Here is a 22,070-nt window from a genome sequence, read left to right on the forward strand (position 1 = left end):
ACTTCATTGCAAAGCTATGGTCTTTCTGATTTTGTACAATAGACGGCACTAGGTTAGTGGAATTAAAGAGGAAAGCACTATCACTGGGGTGAATATCTGCTATGAGAGAAGTAAGTAAAATATTCTAGTTTTAATTTACATATAATCATATTTTCTAACTTTTAAAAAATAATGTTCCTATATTGTACTTTCCATTTGATGTTTAATTATTTTGTCAGAAAATTTACTCTTCAGACATTTATGTAATTACCACAATGAAAGACAAGCAATATACAATTTTCTAGTTCTTTTTACTAATTTTCTAGTTCTCTGATTTTAATTTGAAATAGCTATACAAGTAAATAATGGCATATGAATCTGGTGTGGTATATGAATAATAAGCTATACTTACAAAAACAGGAGGCATCAAATTCAGAATATAAAGGCAAACTTTGTGAACAGTGGCTATTTCCTGTTACACAAACACAACAATTTACAATCCTGCAATAACTACAATATGTGTATATGTATACACGCATATAGATACATGATTAGATAGATGATAGATACATATCACATAAATGATTTCACAGATATAGTTAAAATACGAATAGGAAAAGAACCATTAGATTTCCTTGTTGAGAGGCATATTTTCATTTAGATATCAATATTTCCAGTTAAAGGAGACATTTGAGTATACTTTTTCTCCACAAATATCTGTATAAATATAGTTTCACATTTAAATACTTTCTAATTTTCTTTGTGATTTATCATTGATCCATGGGATGTTTAGTACTCTGTGACTACCAATGATTTTAGATAGTCTTTCATAGATTATTTTACTTTCTAAAATGAATTTCCATGTAATCATACATCATCACTGGGTTTCCCCTAGTACTGTCCAGAATGCTCGTATGGAACACTGGAAATCAAAACCAGGGTAAGAATGGAAATTATAGTAAGAATGCATTTTACTTGTTCAACAGTGTCCTAACCTCTTCCTGCCTTTAATACCGATGTATAGTAAATTATCCCTTAAAGTGTGAACTTTTGGGTGTCGGGCAGTAGCACAATGGGTTAAGCACACATGGCTCAAAGCATAAGGACCAGCGTAAGGATCCCAGTTCGAGCCCGACTCCCGACCTGCAGGAGGTGGGGTGGGGGTCCCTTCACAGGTGGTTAAGCAAGTATACAGGTGTCTATCTTCCTCTCCCTCCTCTATTTCTCTCTCTATCCTATCCAGCAACAACAATAGCAATGACAATAATAATAATAATGACAACAAGCACAACAAATTGGGAAAAATGGCCTCCAGGAGCAGTGGATTCATAGTGCAGGCACCAAGTCTCAGCGATAACCCTGGAGGCAAAAACAAAAACAAAAAACCAAAAAACACTGTGAACTATTATTGTCCCCCATTATATTCAGCAGTTTCATTCTTTTGATTCTCTCTGCTTCTAGTTTATTTAGAATACGCCTCACATTCATCTGAATCATTAAATATTTACTTAGCTATTTATATCTCTAGACTTCTTCTACTTGCTTTGTGTTAGTTGTTTCGTAAGAAAATGTAACACGTAACTTTTCACTGTCTAAGAATTTATATTACGCGACTACATATAAGATACAGAAAATGCACCATTTACAACTTCTGGCATTCTTAATGCCATTATCTGCATAAGCATTAAATTTCTGTTTATCTTAAATTCATAAAACAGTGTTGTAATTTTCAATTAAACAAACTAAATTACCTCAAATGTTTAGGAAAAAGATATCTTTTTAAAAACTTACTTAGATATTGTATAGTCCCTGTGTTCTTTTTTTCCCTAAAAAAATCTCTTTGCATGTGCATGTTTATTTTTTATTGCCACCAGGGTTATTGCTTGAGAAATATCCTTTTAAAAATCTTAATAATCTTTCCTGAAACCAATCTAGAGTTATACACACACATTTATATTTAATAGTTTATAAACTATACACCATACAATATAAAGTGGGTAAGATATGTCCATTTTATTTAATTTCCTCTTTGCTTGAGGTATACTTTCATAAACAGAACTTGAGAAAGAAGAAAAAAAAAGGGAAACTCAAAGCAGGATCTGACTGAATTTGGAGTAGGGCACCAAAGTAAAAAAATCTCTGGGTTGAAGGTGAGAGTGGATGCTCAGTGTCACTGGGTAGGGGTGGGGTGGGGATGGGTGGGATGGGACACAGTCTTTTGGTGGTGGGAATGGTGTTTATATACACTCCTACTAATTTGTAGTCATATAAATCACTAATTAATATGAGAGGGGAAAAATTGATTGAATGTCTCAAACTTTTTAAATCACCGACTGAGTCTTTTTAATACATAGGCTGGGTCTTTAATATGTTGACTCTCATAAAAGCTTAGACCAGGAAGAACAGAAGCAACCGGTGGCACAACTATATACAGATAATGTCAAAGGACATCAGTTATGGTGATGTTGGGTATGATACAGCAAATCCTAACAAAGGGATATTTCAGAATTAACACAATTGCCAAATAATGTGATTATAGCAATAACTATAACTATAAGACAGCAGGAACTTCCTACTTCCTCTATAGAGCCTTTATTTCCCCCAGTCCTGGAACCTCAAGAGTGGGTCTCACTTTCCTGCATGCTTCTCTCAGTTCATACCAAATGAGACTGCATCCGCCAACCCCAACTTAATCAACGCAACGAGTACCACCTCAGCATGCTTCACTTCAGACTGTGTCCAGAGACATCAGGCATGGAATGTCAACCCTTCACCCTCATTATTTGGGTGAGACCTTTCCTTTCACAGGATTCTCTAATTCCATTCCAGGTAGTTGACTTCCTAATAAAGTCCCAAAACCTATTTTTTCTTCCAGAGTATTTTTCAGCTCTGGCTTATGGCAGTGCTGGTGAATGAACCTGAGAGTTCAAAGTCTCAAGGCATGAAAGTAATTTACATAAACATCATCCTGTCTTCTTACCCCCATCCTCCTATTTTCTGTCCTAACTCACCTGGGAGTGACCTACTTGGAAAAGCTGACCTGGAATGTTCAAGCTGTGGTGAAAACAACCAAGAGACACTGTCTGGTCTATCAGTTCCAGCATTTAATCACCTCTGGATTGGTCTCCATTAATTGACTTTTGTTTTGCTTTCTTTCTTTCTTTTTCTTTTTTTGCCTCCAGGATTATCGCTGGAGCTCAGTGCCTACACTACAAATCAACAGCTCCTGTGGCCCCCTCGTCAATTTTTTTGAGAGAAATTGAGAGGGGATAGGAGATAGGAAATCGAGATAGGCAGAGAGAAAGATAAACACCTCCAGACTTCCTTCAGTCCTTGTTAGGTGATGCCCCTGCAGGTGACGACGGGGTGGGCAGGGGGAAACCTCAAGCAGATTTTTCTGCTTGGTACTGTGTGCTTAACCAGGTATGCCACAGCCCAGCCCCCCATTCTAGTTGTTTTCTTTACATAACAAGTAACTTGCATTTCTTTGTCCTACCCATTATGAATTACACTGCTTGTAGTATTTGGAAACTTAAATGTTTGCAAAAGATAATAGACTGAACTAAGCCTCTAAAATCTAAGCTGTAGCTTATTTATATTAGTATGACATGGCTGCTTAGACTTTCTCTGTGAATACTTGCTTCTGAGATCAGCCATATATTCAGGTAGAGCCAATGCAAAAACAAGGTCCTATTTCTAGTTTTCTCCTTTCAAAGGTTGACATCTGCAGATTCCAATTTATGCAAAGGCTTAGTTCTTCAAAGTTGGTTACAAAGTATATTTTGGAATAGTGCACAGAGCACAGTTGAAGTTGGACCTCAGGCAAAAACCTCATACTAATCAGTCAACTCACTGGTAGTTTTCATTTTGAAAAAGAGACTCCTGTAGGATCTGCTTGTTTTTGCTCGCTGCCAATGCTGTCAGTTTTTGTGTGTGCTGCCATGACTTGTAATTATGTGCAAGATGGACTGGTTGATCTAATAACAACTGGCCAACTGTTAGCCTGAAATGGCATTATTAGTTCCATGGCAAAAGTGATTCCCCCCCCCCCAAATTTTCTTAATGTAGTGGATGTCATATTTTAAATGTATTAGTCTAGACTCTCATTTGGAAAGCTATCTTATTGCCCCCAATTTCCTATTTGGGGACTTGACAGTATTTGTTGAGTACCTTAGTAATAATTGCCCAAAATATCTTGAACTGGCAGTGTTTTTAATCTCATTTTATTTGAACCCTGTGGGCATAACACAATACAGATATGATTGCACTTTTTTTTTCATTTCTCCATTAACTTATGGTGTAAAATTCAACTGCTTCAAGGTGAAGCTGTTGCTATAATATTTATGAAAGTCATATTATTGCAGAGTCCATTACAAGCGAGGATGCAGTTAGATCACAGTTTTTGAAATACAACTTTTACTGCCTGAGGCTGTTATTTAAACTCTTGGACTTACTTAGGAGATGTGATGTCCAGTTTTGAAACATAAATACAATTTATATTAATATTTTCTATGAAGCCAAACCAATACATGTGAAGACATCAGCATTCACATATGAACCCATGTGAAATCCTAGCATTTTTTGGTATTATTTTATTTCATAAAGTAGCTGAGGAAGCTTTAAAAAAAGTGTTCATTTTGTGATTTGGTAAGAAACCCTCAAAATTCTGGTATGCAAGTGTTTTCCTAGCTAGAAATAGAAAGCAACTAAAAATCTCCTCTCAGAGAATATTATCAAAATATTTTAGTCCTCAGGTGTAGCATCAGATGCGATGGGTTACTGACTAGAAAAGAAAATGTCTTAAAGAAAAAGTAAGAGTTGAAGATTTTTTGTTAGTTTAATTTTGGAATAGAATGTGTATGTAGATACTAAAGAAATGTCTGTAATTTCAAAATATTTACTAAATATGAGGAGATTGCAAAAGTAAATAAAAAAGTAAATAAAGGCAAACAATTTTAACCTGAGTGTGGATGAGAGTGACATTGAAGTGTTTCCAGACAGGATTCCTGAGGAACTGATTAATGGCATATGATAGGGACCAGGACAGGACTCATACAACAGATAAGATAAGGGGATACTACAGAAGATTTAAAAAGACAAAGGAACCTCATTCTCTAAAGGATTTAGTGAATCTTTTTGTTTTTTTCAGACTTCAACAAACTCCTTAAAATAATCAGAAAATACAAACCCCAATACTGAAAATTCTTTGAAAAGTCTTTATTATAAAAAAGGATGTCCATGGAACATTGTTGACACGCAATCATTTTTTTTTTTGTCAAACAAAAGGATAAATAGATGATTGACAGATAGACAGACTACATAAATATCATGGACATATTTTTTTATGTCTCATTGAGAGTGATATATTTTCAAAATGCACTTCAAGCAGGCCTTCTTGGGTGTATTCCAGAAGAATTAATTCTTATCATAGAAGATGATAGCTCAAGATATTGGTCTTGAAGACCTCCCAATGAGACAATAAATACAAAGGAAATAAGTTATATTGATAACTGCAAACTTGCATGAACTTTTATTAGTAGGTGTGTTGTACCTTAGCTTTTAACAGTAGCAACAATAAGAAATATTTGAGTAAAAATCCATAGGAAAAAGTTTATGGTATAAATATTGAAAGAAAGACAACATGTTTCACAGTGTAATTGAGATAAAATGTTAAGTTTCACTTTTTATTTTTCATTTCTTTCCTTGTTTGATATATTGTGCCAAAGTTAAGGATTCTAGGGCACAAAGGGGTAGTAGTAGAAAGAATATTGGGGACTTGGTACACAGTGAAAGAGAAGGGCCTAAGTTGGGGGTGGGAATGGTTGTAGACATCCATTATGGGGGATACAATCCAGTTTGGATTTACAGTCCAGTTGTTGATATTTAGAGACAACTATTGATTGATCTCCCACAATGATTTGAAAGAAAAAATAATAATAATACAATTTTACCTAAAACAATCTTTTTTTTTTTTTTAATTCCCAATACTGGGAATTGAAACTGGGATGGATCTCATGATTTCAGGTCCAACTCTCTATCCATTATGCAACCTCCTGGGTCACTGCTCTGTACTTTTCTATGTTTAAGTATGGTTAGATATACACCCACCATCATGTTAACTGCATGAAGTACTACATACTATGGTTTTACCTCCTTCAATGTTCAGCAATACAAAACTATTGCCCAAGAGAAACAGGCTAGTCTGTGTCTGCATTTTGTTAGGGAATCTAGGTTAGTATAAACACACAACAACAAAATGAACTTATAATTCATTTCTCAGAACACACCTTCATCATTATATCATACAACTTGATTCCCTGAAAGAATAAATATTGAAAAGCATTTAATGAGACTGACAAACAAGAACATCAGAATACGTAAGTTCCTAATATTAAGAATGAAAGAGAAAACATTGCTAGTGTCCTCAAATAAACAAAAACATCCTAAGTGAATATGATGAATATAACTAGTCTACAATAATGCAAATGAAATGTAAAAACTCTTATAAAGGTAAAAATCACCTAAACTGAGGGCCTGGCGGGAGTGCACCGGGTTGAGCTTACATAGTGTGAAGCTCAAGAACCCAAGACTCAAGGATCCCGGTTCCAGACCCGGGCTCCCCACCTGCTGGGGCATGGGTGTTTGCAAGCAGTGAAATAGGTCTGCAGGTGTCTTTCTCTCCCCTTGTCTTCTCCTCCTCTCTTAATTTCTCTGGTCTCCAGGAGCGGTGGATTTGTAGTCAGGCACCAAGTCCCAGCAGTAACCCTGGAGGAATCACCTAAACCGATTCAAGAACAAACAAAATAAATGAATTAATAATAAAATACTACTAATAATACAATTAATAATAAAATGCTAGGAGTCAGACAATGGCACACCCAGTAGACTGTGCACATTACAATGCAGAGGACCTGGGTTTAAGCTCCAACTCCCCTTCTTCAGGGAGGAAGCTTAATGACTGATAGTTTTATAGGTGTCTCTCTCTCTCTCTCTCTTTTACTTATTTACTTATTTTTTCTTTTGTTGCCCTTGTTTTTTATTGTTGTTGTAGTTATTATTGTTGTTATTGATGTCATTCTTAGATAGGATAGAGAGAAATGGAGAGAGGATGGGGAGACAGAGAGAGGGAGAGAAAGATAGATACCTGAGACCTGCTTCACCTCCTGTGAAGCGACACCCCTCAGGTGGGGAGCCAGGGGCTCGAACCTGGATCCTTATGCGGGCTCTTGCGCTTCAGGCCACATGCCCTTAACCCGCTGCGCTACCACCCTACTCCCCTCTCTCCTTTATTATTTATCCCTCCCCTCCCAGTTTCTTTCTGTTTCTTTTTTTTTTAATTTTTTTTAAAAATTATTTATTTATTTTATTTATTCCCTTTTGTTGCCCATGTTGTCTTTTTATTGTTGTAGTTATTATTGTTGTTGTCATTGTTGGATAGGACAGAGAGAAATGGAGAGAGGAGGGGAAGACAGAGAGGAGGAGAGAAAGATAGACACCTACAGACCTGCTTCACCGCCTGTGAAGCGACTCCCCTGCAGGTGGGGAGCCAGGGTTCGAACCAGGATCCTTATGCCGGTCCTTGTGCTTTGCGCCACCTGCGCTTAACCCGCTGCACTACAGCCCGACTCCCTCTTTCTGTTTCTATCCTAAAAATATTAATATTAATTTGGGAGTCGGGGTGGCACAGCAGGTTAAGCACAAGTGGCAAAGTGCAAAGATCCATGTAAAGATCCAGGTTCGAGCTCCCGGCTCCCCACCTACAGGGGAGTCGCTTTACAAGCGGTGAAACAGGTCTGCAGGTGCCTTTCTCTCCCCCTCTCTGTCTTCCCCTCCTCTCTCCATTTCTCTCTGTCCTATCCAACAATGACGATGTCAATAACCACAACAATGTTAAACAACAAGGGCAACAAAAGGGAAAATAAATAAATATTTTTTAAAAATTTAAATAAATAATAATAATTTAAAACAATAAAATTTTCCACAAAGAAAAACCAGGCACAGATGGCTTTGTTGATACAGTCTAGCAAGCTTTAATGAAGAATTAATAGGAACTTATCACAAACACTTCCAAAAATTAAAGGCAAAGGAAAATTTTGAAACCCCTCAAAAAAAATAATAAAGCAAAAAATGCATTTTAAAAATAGAAGCAATTTATTTCTACAACTGCCTGTCTATATTTATGTATATTTGCCCATTTTTTTCCTATGATCCCATCTTCTCTCTTTGCAAATCATACATACACCTATTACTACATCCAAAAGTCCCTCCCTTTTTCCTCTTCTCTCTCCAAGTCCAGATAGAGTAGGATTTCAGCGTTCCCTACTCATCTTCCTTCTATTATTTCTCCTCCACTGGGAGTATGGGTCAAATTTCTTTTTGAAGTGCAGAAGGCAGAAGTTCTGGCGTCTCTAATTGCTTCTCTACTGAACATGGATCTTGGCAAGTAGATCAGCCTGTTTTTATCTTTCTTTAGTGGGATATGGCTCTGGAGAAGTGAGGTGGTCTGTTCAAGGAAGTCAGGATAGACTAATAATAACATCTACACCTTGGTGGTTGAGGCTGTAGTGCTTAAGCAGATGTCTCAGCAGTAGCTGGTGAGTTTAATTCAGTTTGATATTTGTAGATATTTGTTGTTTGGGGGAGTAAATGAACACTAACAACAAGTCCACAAGCTTCTTTATACATATACACAGAAAAAAGTAAATATAACTACCATATCTGGATTAAAAATTCCAATCAAAACAAACAAAATAATTACACCCAGAGCTGGGTAGTTGTGCACCAGGTTGAGCACATGCATTACCATGTGCAAAGACCAAGATTCAAGCCCCCAATCCCTACTTGTAAGGGAAATGCTTCAGGAGTGGTGAAACAGTGCTATAGATGTCTATCTCCCTATCTCCCTCCCTCACTATATACCCTTTTCAGCTCAGTTTCTCTATATCCCTATTCAATAAATTAATAAATGTTTTTATCTTAAAAATAACACAGAAAAAAATTGGTGAAGAATGAAACTTGTTAATGCAATGAAAATACCATTATAAAAATTACAGTTGCAGAATGTAAAGGTGAAATGGTGAAATTTTTCCTTGTAAAATCATAAGCAATATAGGAATGTTCTCTCTCACCACAACTAACATTATTCATGGAGGTCCACTCAGGGTAATGGAATAAGAAAAGAAAAGAAAACTCTCCAAGTTGAAATAGAGATATCATGGTTGAAATTTAGAGAAAATTGTAAGGGACACCAAATGAATATGCAAGACTTCTGTTTGTTTGTTCATTTGCTTTAAGTAGAGTCAGAAAGGTAGAGGGAAGGAGAGAGTATGTGTATAAAAGAAATCACAGGCATCAAAACTTTTTCAGTTACATTGGGACAGGCTCAAATAAGAGTCCCACATATAGAAAAGTAGAACATTATCCAACTTAAATATTTCACTGACTCTCTGAGATTTTGAAAACACACACACACACACACAACTTCTGTTACATTCTTTTCATCAAACCTAGTCACACAGTCCCAGATGCATGGGGAAGGAAAACAAATTCCTTATTTTGAAAACAGAAGCTGAAAGTAATTTGTGGCACTTTTTAATTAACCATAATAAATATTATTTTAAATCCTTTCTTTAGTACCATTTAAGGCTTACCCACAAAACATACAATTGGTATTAAGATAACATAGCCCACATTCAAGAAAGGATATTTTAATTCAGTGACACTTTTAACTAATATATTTTAATTTTTCATATGGGAGATCATATTTAAATTGATATTTTCACTGCCTTATATTGTCAAATACTTAAATTATCTGCCTATTTGTATAGAAAACTCAATTTGCAATGCAAAATAGTACAACTAAAATATTTTAACATAGTAAGCAAACTTCCTTTTTATATTTATTTATTTATTTATTCCCTTCTGTTGCCCTTGTTGTTTTATTGTTGTAGTTATTATTGTTGTTGTTATTGATGTCATAGTTGGATAGGACAGAGAGAAATGGAGAGAAGAGGGGAAGACAGAGAGGGAAAGAGAAAGAGACACCTGCAGGCCTGCTTCACTGCTTGTGAATTAATTCCCCGGCAGGTGGGGAGCCTGAGGCTTGAAATGGGGTTACTAAAACCGCTTTTTTTTTTAAGTGACTTAATAATGACTGACAAGATTGTGGAATAAGAGGAGTACAATTCCATACAACTCCCACCACCAGACTTCCATATCCCATCCCCTACACTATAAGATTCCCTATTCTTTATCCCCCTGGGAGTATGGACCAAAGATCTTTAAGGGGTGCAGATGGTAGGAGGTCTGGCTTCTATAATTGCTTCTTCACTAGACATAGGTATTGGCAGGTGGATCCATACCCCCAGCCTTTTTCTGTCTTTCCCTAGTCAGATAGGTCTCTGGGGAAATGGGGTTCCAGGACACATTTTTGAGGTCGTCTGCTCAGGAAAATCAGATTGTCTCTGTAACTTGCTGGTTGGAAAGGATTCATATATAAAGCAGAACAAATTTGTAATAATCAGGAATAAAAGGTAAGAATATAATAGATGAGATTTTGGGTCTTCATACTGGAAGAAGTTAGGAAGTCTGATTTTAGATTTATTTCAAGCGGGGCCATGACTTTACCAATTTTTGCCTGAGTTCGATAGCTAACATGCAGGTAGGCTAAAAGAATTATCTGAGGAGATGCTATAGAGTTTGGAATAGAAATAGAAAGCTAGATCAGGGCAGAGAGTAGCTCCCAAATACGGGAAAAATATATAAATACCATTAACTGTAAACCTCATCTATCTGACCTAGGGCCCATGTTTATTCATATTCAGATCAGGTTCCTGTGTAACTTCTGCTGAACTCACATTATATGGTCATAGCTAGCAACATTCTAGACTGCACTCATTTCAGGACCAGATTTCCTCCAGTGGTAGAGTATGTTGACCCAGGATCCTTTCATAGATTGAGGAAGTTTCTACCATTGTTCTGCACTGAAGGCAAGGTCCTGTAAAGGCCCATTTTGTAATCTGCTAATTGCTTAACTCTTCAATATTACCATTCCCTCTCAGATATTCTTTTATGTTTTATGTTCAGAAACTGTGATTACTTATGATATTAATTCTATATGATGACAATGCAGAATTCTCAGGAGTAAGGAAGACAAACATCCATTTATGAGAAAACAAAAATAAGGCAGAAACAAAGATCTTGATAACAAACAAACAAACAAAATTCGTGCATGAGGTCTTCAGAAGTTATCCATGAAACACCCAAATATTTATTTACTTTTATTTATAAAGACTTATTTTTAATTTTACATTTCTGGGAATAATCTAGTGGAATAAGTGTGAGATGAAAAATTATCTCTAAAATGCAAACCTGAGGTATAGTTCCCATGGGTGATCCTTCCCTCTTGTACTTACTATATTTTCACTGGCAGAATGTGCTAATTCACCAAACTTAGCAATAGAAAAAATAAACCACATCATTGAAGAATAGTCAACGACTGCCACCTCTCCAGATTCAAAGGAGGTCTCGAAACTTTACATCAGGCTCAACCTGACGCTGTTGACTGGCTACGGAAGAAGGGCAAACGCTAGAAGAAGAAGAAGAAGAAGAAGAAGAAGAAGAAGAAGAAGAAGGAGGAGGAGGAGGAGGAGGAGGAGGAGGAGGAGGAGGAGGAGGAGGGTTGAAGAATAGGGAGAGGACATGGATAACTCTTCACCAAAGAAGACATCCAAAGGGTCAATGGGTTTATGAGAAAAAATGCTCAAAGTTACCTATTATTAGGGAAATGCAAACAAAAATGATGAGATACTACTTTACATAATTCCATGCATTAGAAAGACAGAAATGGGGGTTAGCATAATGGTTATCCACAAAGACTTTCATACCTGAGGCTCCAAATTCCATTGTTCAATCCCCCATATCACCATAAACAGAGATAGAAATACTTTGCTAAAAGGCAAAAGATTTGTACGATCTGAAGAGAAACCCACCTGTAAAAAATGATGACTTCACCCTTTTCAGCCGATCTTGGAAGGATCTTGAAAAATCATGTTGAGTGAAATAAGTCAGAAACAGAAGGATGAATATGGGATGATCTCACTCTCAGGCAGCAGTTGAAAACCAAGATCAGAAAAGAAAACACAAGTAGAACCTGAAATGGAATTGGTGCATTGTATCGCACCAAAGTAAAAGACTCTGGGGTGGGTGGGTGGAGAGAAAATAGGTCCAAGAAGGATTCAGAGGACCTAGTGGGGCTTGTATTGTTATATGGGAAACTGGGGAATGTTATGCATGTACAAACTATTGTACTTACTGTTGAATGTAAAACATTAATTCCCCAATAAAAAATAAATAAATACTTTGCTGAAAAAGAAATGAAGAAGCAATTACAGAAGCCAGACCTCCCACCTTCTGCACCCATAAAGATCTTTGTTCCATACTCCCAGAGGTATAAAGAATAAGGAACCTTCCAAATGGAGGGGATGGGATACAGAACACTAGCGATGGGAATTTTGTGAAATTGTACCTCTCTTAAATCACAATCTTTTCAATCATTACTAAATCACTAATTAACAAAAAAAGGAAAACAGATAAAGCTATTCAATGTAATCAAGGTAATATAGATATATGTAAGAGGACCTAGTGGGGGTTGGAATCAAGGTAATACAGAGATATGTAAGAGGACCTAGTGGGGGTTGTATCGTTATATGGAAAACTGGGAAATGTTATGCATGTACAAACTGTTGTATTTACTGTCGAATATAAAACATTAATTCCCCAATAAAGTAAATAAAAATAAAAAGATACATGTAATATATTTTCTGTAAAAATAAGTTAATAGGAATGTTTTACTATTTTTAGTATGAAAATGGTGTAATTGTTGGAGAAATAGTTAAGATTTTAGGTGCACAGGAATTCTTATTGATTAAATAATATTTAAAGCATTAAAAAATAAGAGATAAAACTAAATAAAGTAGTTACTCAGGGTCAGGCAGTAGCGCAACGGGTTAAGCGCACGTGGCACAAAGCGCAAAGAGCAGCGTAAGGATTCCAGTTCAAGACTCCAGCTCCCCACCTGCAGGGGAGTCCTTTCACAGGAGGTGAAGCAGGTCTACAGGTGTCTGTCTTTCTCTCCCCCTTTGTCTTCCCCTTCTCTCTCCATTTCTCTCTGTCCTATCCAACAACGAACGACATCAACAAGAACAATAATAACCATAACAAGGCTACAACAAGGCAATAAAAGGAGGAAAAAAATGGCCTCTAGGAGCAGTGAACTCATGGTGCAGACACTGAGCCCCAGCAATAAAAAAAAAAAAGAGTATATATACTGGAGGCAAAAAAAAAGTGTATATATATATATATATATATAATATTCTTTTTTATATATAGCAGTTATTCAAAAATATGCTAAAATTAAACTACTGAATCAAATTTGAAAATCTCATAGAGGAATAAACAAATCCTTTAGACTTATTTTTCTTTTACTGCCATGTTACAGCAAAATTTTCACAAGACAACTAGTTTAATGAATGAAACAATAGTTTTCAGTAAGCAATGGATAGTTCTACTAGATAAAACTGAAGAAACATATTTTATGTAAGTAAAATAATGCTTAAACAATTACTTCTCTATTAAACTAATTGTTTAAAAAATGCACTTTCATTGTATTACTAAGTTAAAATAACAATTAGGAAATAAAGCATATATAAATTTAATTTCATTGATTTTCTTCAAGAACATAGACATAAATTTTTTCATACATTTTTCAGTTTGACAGTTTACTTATTTTACCCCACACAAGTCACCAGTCAGTTAAAATTAAGCAGCATGCAATTATTCTGTTACTTAAAGATTTTAGTTATTAATTTTATGTTCATTTGATTTTAAATTAAGGATGAAACATATATATATAGATAGAGAGATAGATAGATAGATAGATGTTTATAGTAATTAAAATAAAAACTTCTGGCTGTTTTGCTGAGAGTTTAACAAGTGCGGTTTTATTACAATGTGGGTTTATTTATGTACAAGGAAAACTGTGGCAGCAAAATAAGCAAGAGTAAAAGATTATCATGGGCCACACTCCTTAAGCCTGTTTATCAGTCTTCAGCTATAGGTCCCAGCAACTCCAGTAGGGGGAGAAGGCAGAGGCAACCAGATACAACACAAGCAGGAAAAGAAGTGACATTCACCATGTCTTCCTTTAAGTATATTTCTTTTTTTTTTTAATTTTTTTTTTATTTAAGAAAGGAGACATTAACAAAACCATAGAATAAGAGTGGTACAATTCCACACAATTCCAATATCCCGATCTCCACATCCCACCCCCTCCCCTGATAGCCTTCCCATTCTCTATCTCTCTGGAAGTATGGACCCAGGGTCTTTGTGGGTTGCAGAGGGTGGAAGGTGTGGCTTCTGTAATTGCTTCCCAGCTGAACATGGGCGCTGACTGGTCAATCCATACTCCCAGTCTGTCTCTCTCTTTCCCTAGTAGGGTGGGGCTCTGAGGAAGTGGAGCTCCAGTACACACTCATGGGGTCATCTGTCCAGGGAAGTCTGGTCAGCATCTCGCTGGCATCTGGAACCTGGTGGCTGAAAAGAGAGTTAACATACAAAGCCAAACAAATTGTTGAACAATCATGGACCTAAAGACTGGAATAGTGCAGATGAAGTGTTGGGGGTATTCCCTACATGCTCTTGTGTACTTCTGCTTTCAGGTATATATTTTCCCCCTAGCTTATGTATATTTCTACACACACAGTCACCTGTGAGTTTGCGTAGGTCTGTCTATCACATGTTGTTGACATCAACGTGTCACAGCTATATGCTAATTATGATCATGTTTCATATTTCATTTTGCTCATCATAAATAAGACAGGATTCCCAACACATATTTTTATTGAAATTATAAGGAAAATGTGCATTAGGATGCCATAAAAAAAACAGAAGTTTTATGTGAAATAAATGTTCACATTCTATGCTGTTGCATAAGAAAACAAAAGAAGATGAATGGCAATACTCCATCAGAACTTCACAAAAGAAAGGAAGCAATTTAAAATGAACAAAATAAGCTGTGCAGTAAAGGCAGTAAATTGTTCAGAAAAATCCCACACTCATGTGTTACATAAGTTATTAATAGAAAAAATACAAAACTCGTTAGATAATTTAGCCAAGAGCTATGAAAGATGCAGGGAAAAACCAAGACATAAAGAAGACAAAATGATCTTTTAAAAGGTGCTTTCAAATATTGTCTTCTGTAGTATTTTAGTAGTTTCACCTATGCAATTTTTCAAACCTACTTGAATAACCAGGTGCTCCTTTCAACCTAATTGTCATGAATGTTCAGTAATTACCCTTGATGTCTTTGTCTTCTGAAAAGTTAACTGAAGGAAGAAAAAAAAAGTTATAGGTCACAATAAGGACTAGAAACAGACAGGAGAAGATTTATTATAAAAGGACAGTGCCTTTGCTTAATGCGTACACTTCCCACTATCAAGAAAGGGACATTGTATGTCTCATATACTGTCAAAAAAATAAAATTGTCCTGGAGATTAACTTATAGTTCTGATAGTATTATCCTTTTCACATGAAAACAAATGAGAAGTAAATTAAAACCATAGAATGTAAATAGAAGATGGCAAGATGATGGGAGATTAAAAATTGTACACATGTGACAACAACATCCTATAAATCATGTTTTACTTAGCAAAGTATGTATATGCAATAAACAGCATCAATGGAAGCAGTTTAAAGTAAAAGAGAAGAATTTAAGGGGCTTACATTAATTTGGGACAAGTTTCTTAGGACCACAAGTTATAGTTATTCTCCTGCTGCTTTGTTTATCTTATTTAAATATCAACCCTTAATGCTCTAAAATTTTCAACACTCTTGGATAGTAAGAATCAAAATTAAGAAAAAGAAAATTGGAAAATTAGGAAAAAGAAAAATTCAAACTATATAATTATTACTTTACAACTTCTGTTTCCACAGTCCTAAAGCGTTGTATTCATTTCAAACAGAAAAGAACTTGAAAGACTGGATACGTTTTACAAAAGAGTAGTTGAGAGACACTGAGAAACAGCTAAGTTAGTATGTAATACATGAAAATCTCATAGACAAGGAACACATAAAAAATCGAGCTTCAAATATTCCTCTGCTGTGAACATTGGTGTATTTACAATTTTATGGTCCAGGGAATAATGACAAAGATGAACCTTAGACCATAGAATTTCAAAAGTAGGGAGTCGGGTGATAGTGCAGTGGGTTAAGCTCAGGTGGCACAAAGCACAGGGATCCGCGTAAGGATCCTGGTTAGAGACCCGGGCTCCCCACCTGCAGAGGAGTTGCTTTACAGGCAGTGAAGCAAGTCTGCAGGTATCTGTCTTTCTTTCCCCCCCTGTCTTCCCCTCCCCTCTCCATTTCTCTCTGCCCTATCTAATGATGACAACATCAATAACAATAATAACTACAACAATAAAAAAACAAGGGCAACAAAAATAAATAAATAAATATTAAAAATTTTTTTTAAAGAATTTCAGAAGTGTTGCTGAGATAGGAAAAGATTTGGAATCTGCATTGTCCAGAAGATTAAGGCTTGAAGTTTAAATCAAGTGAGACTAAAATTCTGTCTACCACGATTCTTCAAATCCTTTTCAAATTTTAAAATTTCAAAACTCTTAATATTCAAACTGAGATATACCTGTGCCCAGGGACACAGACCTTTGGTGACAGGATTGGTGAAATAAAAAAAAAAAAAAAGGTAAATTGATGCCAGAAAAGGTTAGATACTTATGTAGCATGTTTAAAAATAATCCCACTAAAATATCTCCTTAGGGGGGCAGGTGGTGGTACAGATAACTAAGTGCATACGTTACAGTGTGCAAGGACTCTGGCTTGAACCCCTGGTCCCCACATGTAGGGGGAAAGCTTTGCCAGTGGTGAAGGAGTGCTGCAGGTGTCTCTATGTATCTCCCCCACTGTCTCCCCCTTCCTCTTGATTTCTGGCTGTCTCTATCCAGTAAATAAGTAAAGATAACTTTAAAATAAAATTAAAAGTATTTTCTTGCCCTCCCTCCTTCAAAAAAAAAGAGAGAGAGAGAAAGATGTCCAGGACCAAAGCACAAAAGGTGAATAAAAGAAAGACAAAAGTCTGGGTGGCTAAAAAAATTTAAAAAAACAAAACAGAGATATCCTATTTTAAATCATAGACTCTAGTTAAGATGACTGACCTGTAAGCACCCATGTGCTGCAGAGAAGCAATTACAGAAGCCAGACCTCTCACCTTCTGCACCCCATAATGATCCTGGGTCCATACTTCCAGAGGGAGAAAGAATAGGGAAGCTTCCCATGGAGGGGATAGGATATGGAACTCCGGGGGTTGGAACTGTATCGCTCTTATCCCATAATCTTGTCGATCATTATTAAATCACTAATTTTAAAAAAGTAGGGAAAAAAAAGACTCTAAGTAGGTAATCTTAGGGAGTTAGGAAATTTAAATGGACATAGAACACTTGCAGAAAATTACTCTTACTATGTCCAGGAGTCGCAGTAGCTTAGTGGATTAAGCACACGTGGCGCAATGGGCAAGGACCAGCATAAGTATCCTGGCCCCCAGCTCCTCACTTGCAGGGGAGTCGCTTCACAGGCAGTGAAGCAGGTCTGCAGGTGTCTTTCTCTGTCCTATCCAACAATGATGTCATCAACAACAATAATAACTACAACAACAATAAAAACAATAAGGGCAACAAAAAAGAAAATAAAACTTTTAAAACATCTTACTATGTACAAAAATAATTACAAAATTAATGCAAAATATTAATAGAATTACAGAAAAAATTAAAAAATAGGTTTATTATACTTTATAAATTATGCCATATCTACAATTTATATTACTAATAAAAAATTCCATAAAATTTTCACTTTTCAGAGAAAAGTTTTTGGGTTTAAAATTAAATCTGGGTCCGGGTGTTGGCACACCTGGTTGAATGCACATGTTACAATTTTCAAAGACCTGGGTTCAATCCACCTGTCTTCACCTGAAGGGGGAAAGCTTCACAAGTGGAGAAATAGGACTACAGGTGTCTCTCTCTATCTCTATATTTCTCTATCTTCACTTTCCTCTCAAATTTTGGCTTTCTCTACCCAATAAATAAATAAGATAATTAAAAAAAAGAAAAAAATAAATCTATGAAATTTAAAATACAATTAAAAATTGTCTTGGTATTATAGTCTATTTTGTTCTTTTATATAATTTTTATTAGTGATTTAATAATGACTGAAAAGACTGTGGTTTAAAAGGGATACAAGTTCACACAATTCCCACCACTAGAGTTCATATTTTATCCCCTCCATTAGAAGGTTCCCTATTCTCTATCCCTCTGGGAGTATGGACCAAAGATCTTTATGGGGTGCAGAAGGTAGGAGGTCTGACTTCTGTAATGACTTCTCTGCTATACAGGAGCATTGGCAGGTCAGATCCATACCCCCAGCCTGTTTCTATCTTTCCTTAGTGGGGCAGGGCTCTGGAGAGGTGGGGTTCTGCTGGAGCTTACATGGGTTGGCTCTCAGCCAGGAAGGTAAATGACCGGTTCTCCCTCGCTTTGTTCAAGAGATGCAACGATATAGGGAAGAGACACCAGGGAAAATTGGAACACTCTCATTTATTGAAAGGTGGGCTTGGGTTTAAATAGGGATTTAAATAACAAAGAACTTTTTTCAAATAAGTCAGAAATTACAAGTTTCTTAAAGGTCAGCTTGCTCCTATGGTAGGGGGCTGTATGACAAGGATTGATGGGATACATAAAGGTCAAGACAATTATTCTCCATGATGCAAGCAACTTAATTATCCAAAGGTATTTGAGAGAAACATAGGGGTTAAACCAGTAGGGTGAGACATAGAGAAGATAAACAAAGCTTGATAGATATCAAAGGCCATAAGGAAATAGTGTTTGGAGTTTCTCTTGTCTGGGGTTTGAGGTGTATGATGAAGTGTGTTCTAAAAATGAGGTGATTGTGTGAACTTTGGGTGACTATGTGAACTTTGAATGAACCTTAAAGCAGGTAGTCATGTGGCCTGCAGTTAGTGGGGAGAAGCAGTGAGATCTCTGTGGGCTTGAGAGTCTGATAAGGGAAAACTGAGTCTGAGAGACTGTTTTTCCCCTTTGCTCATCTCTGTGAGAGAGACTAACAAGGGGTTGTCTTTCCCAGACCTCCATACAGGGATAGAGGGAGTTTTCCCTAAGCTCTACCAAGTTTACACATAGCCCCACAGGGTTCCAGGACATATTTTTGAGGTAGTTTGCTCAGGGAAGTCAGGTTGCCATCATAGTAACATCTGCAACTTGGTGACTGAATAGCATTGATATATATCAGAACAATTTGTTTACTAATCTAGGAACCTAAAGTTAAAAGTATAGCAGAAGAGATTTGGGATCTTCATATTGGAAGGATCTAGTAGGTCTGTTTTAGGTATATTCCAAGGGGCCCATGATTTTACTAGTTTTTGACTGAGTCCAACAGCTAACATGTTAGGACTAGAAGTATTATCTGAGAAGATGGTGTCAGAGTTGAGGATAGGGTCTGAGGTCAGATCAATGGAGTTTATAGGTAGTGGTATTTATATATTTTTCCCATATTTGAGGAGATTCTCTCTGCCCTTATCCAGCTTTCTAGTCCTATAGTATGGTTCTACAACAAACTGAAAATTTTATATTCAAATCACAGTGAAATGTAGTTCTAGATAAAATTTAGTTGGCATAAAACAATATAGAAACCATACCAATGGGACCTGGTGGTGCATCTGGTTAACACATACATTACAATGTTCAAGGAGCTGGGTTCAAGCCCCAGGTCCCCACCTGCAGGGGGAAAGCTACATAAGTTTTGAAGCAGGGCTGCAGGTCTCTCTCTGTCTCTCCCCCTCTTATCTCCCCCTTCCTTTTAATTTCTGGATGTCTCTATCCAATAAATAAATAAAGATAATAGAAATATTTTAAAATAAACCATACCAATATCTAATGCCATAATAATATCCACAAATGGTTATTCAAGTGAATTAAGAATTATTATTCAAAATAATAAATGATATGGAAAATCTAAGAGAGCTAGATGAGAACATAAAATAACATTTATTGCTTAAATTTATTTTTAAGAAGTTACTATTCCTAGGAATTTGGAATGGGAAATTAATGCAAAATATATTTCACCAACAATGCTAACAGTTATTAAACTAATGCCTAAATATTTTCCCTACCAAAAAGTGTATGTAGACTCCTTAAACGCAGAGAATTAGAATTTTGTATTTGCCAGTTCTTGCTATATAATCTAAAGTTGCCTGTTAAAATTATACAAAAGTGCATATTTAATAAGTCAGAAGTCTATGGGCTGAGAAGAAAACATAATGATTTTGTAAAAGACTTTCATGCCTAAGACTCTGAGGTCCAAGACTCTCATGCCTAAGACTCTGAAGTCCAAGACTCTATCACAAGCATCGGCATAAGCTAGCACCAAAATGTGCTCTGGTCTCTTTCTCTCTTTGTGTATCTCCCATTAAAGTTATTAAATAAAATATTTTTAAAGAATAACAAAATATGCCGTAAGTCTGAAAGTGATAATTCATGTCATTATAATCAAGTCACATATATTATATGGGCATGAAAACAATGTGTGTGTATGTGTGTGCGTGTGTGTGTGTGTGTGTGTGTGAATAGGAAAGAATCAAAAAATAGATCATGGACTCACATTCTTTTTTTATGTTTTTTTATTGCTTGAATTATGATCAACAAGTCCCCTGGAAAAGAGGGGCACAATTCCACACAATCCCACCACCAGAGTTCTACATCCCATCCGCTCTATTGGAAGTTTCACTGTTCTTTATCCCTTTGGTATTATGGACCCAGGATCATTATGAAGTGCAGAAGGTGGAAGGTCTGGCTTCCATAATTGCTTTTCCCCTGAACATGGGCATTGGCAGGTCTATCCATACTACCAGGTGGGCTTGTATTCTAAAGCAAATTAAAATGAAATCAAATAGGAACCTGAGCGATGGCACAGTCAATATCCTTACAGACTGTCTTCCTCTTCACATGACAATTCCCTTTGGACTCTTGAGAGATATTATTCAAGTATAAGGCATCATAGATCCAGAAGTTTTAGAATTATGTCATTATGACCCAAACCACAGGATGCCATCCAGCAGATTACAGTACCACATGGCATCATGTAAAAAGAAAAATTCAAAGATAGCTAAAATGATGGCTAACTGCAAATACACTTGTCATGTGGTTCCAATCAAAAGACTCAAGGAACATGAGGCTAATTGTGTCAACAGAATTGCTGTAGATGATGAGCCATTTAATCTCCCAAAGGTTACTCCTCCAAGCTCAGAAGCAAACAATCAATCTACTAGTATTACCAATCAGGTTCCTGACCCTGATGCCTGGAACATAGATAACTTACATCATTGTCCTTCATTTGTTCTTAAGATATTTGCTCCAAAAATGCTGTTTGTGAAAGTGACTTGAGGGATATAAAAAAAGACACTATGGATGGCAAACTTCCTAGCAATGATAGATACTGGAGAAAAGGTCAGAAAAACTGATAAAGTTGTGAAGTAAAGAGCCAGCAGATACATTATAAATTATTAAACCTTAAAAAATAAAAAAGAAAGAAAAACTTGGGGGAACTCTGTCACTTTCTAGAGTACAACTCATCACGGTTAATATCTAAACATGTTTTTATTTATTTAAATAAAAAGAATATTGAAAAAATGAAATCAGTATTTACAACAGGAACAAAATGAGGATGACAATTTGTGTTTATTTTTAAATTTATTTGAAAATATAAAGCTAATATCTGTAGGACATTCACAATGGATTAAGCAATGCAAGCAACTTGAAGTATGGTCTCTAGAGCATTGTGTATCTGCAAACTAGTTGGAAAAAGTAAGCTTTAAAATATATAAACATTGAAAGTTAGTGTTTAAAACCATGCATAGTACATTACAGTTATAATTTCTTGGTATATTAGAAATTTCCAGAAATATTTTTTAGATGTCCACAGAAATAGAGAAACTCTTATTCTGATAAGTGCTA

At 36.1% G+C, this 22,070-nt stretch overlaps 1 pseudogene; it reads left to right on the forward strand.

The window, feature by feature from the left end:
- Positions 1-885: 885 nt before the first annotated feature.
- On the forward strand, positions 886-21,796 carry LOC103111941 (gametocyte-specific factor 1-like; annotated as a pseudogene).
- Positions 21,797-22,070: the final 274 nt, after the last annotated feature.

This window comes from Erinaceus europaeus, chromosome 14 (assembly GCF_950295315.1).
Source record: "Erinaceus europaeus chromosome 14, mEriEur2.1, whole genome shotgun sequence".
NCBI lineage: Eukaryota > Metazoa > Chordata > Mammalia > Eulipotyphla > Erinaceidae > Erinaceus > Erinaceus europaeus.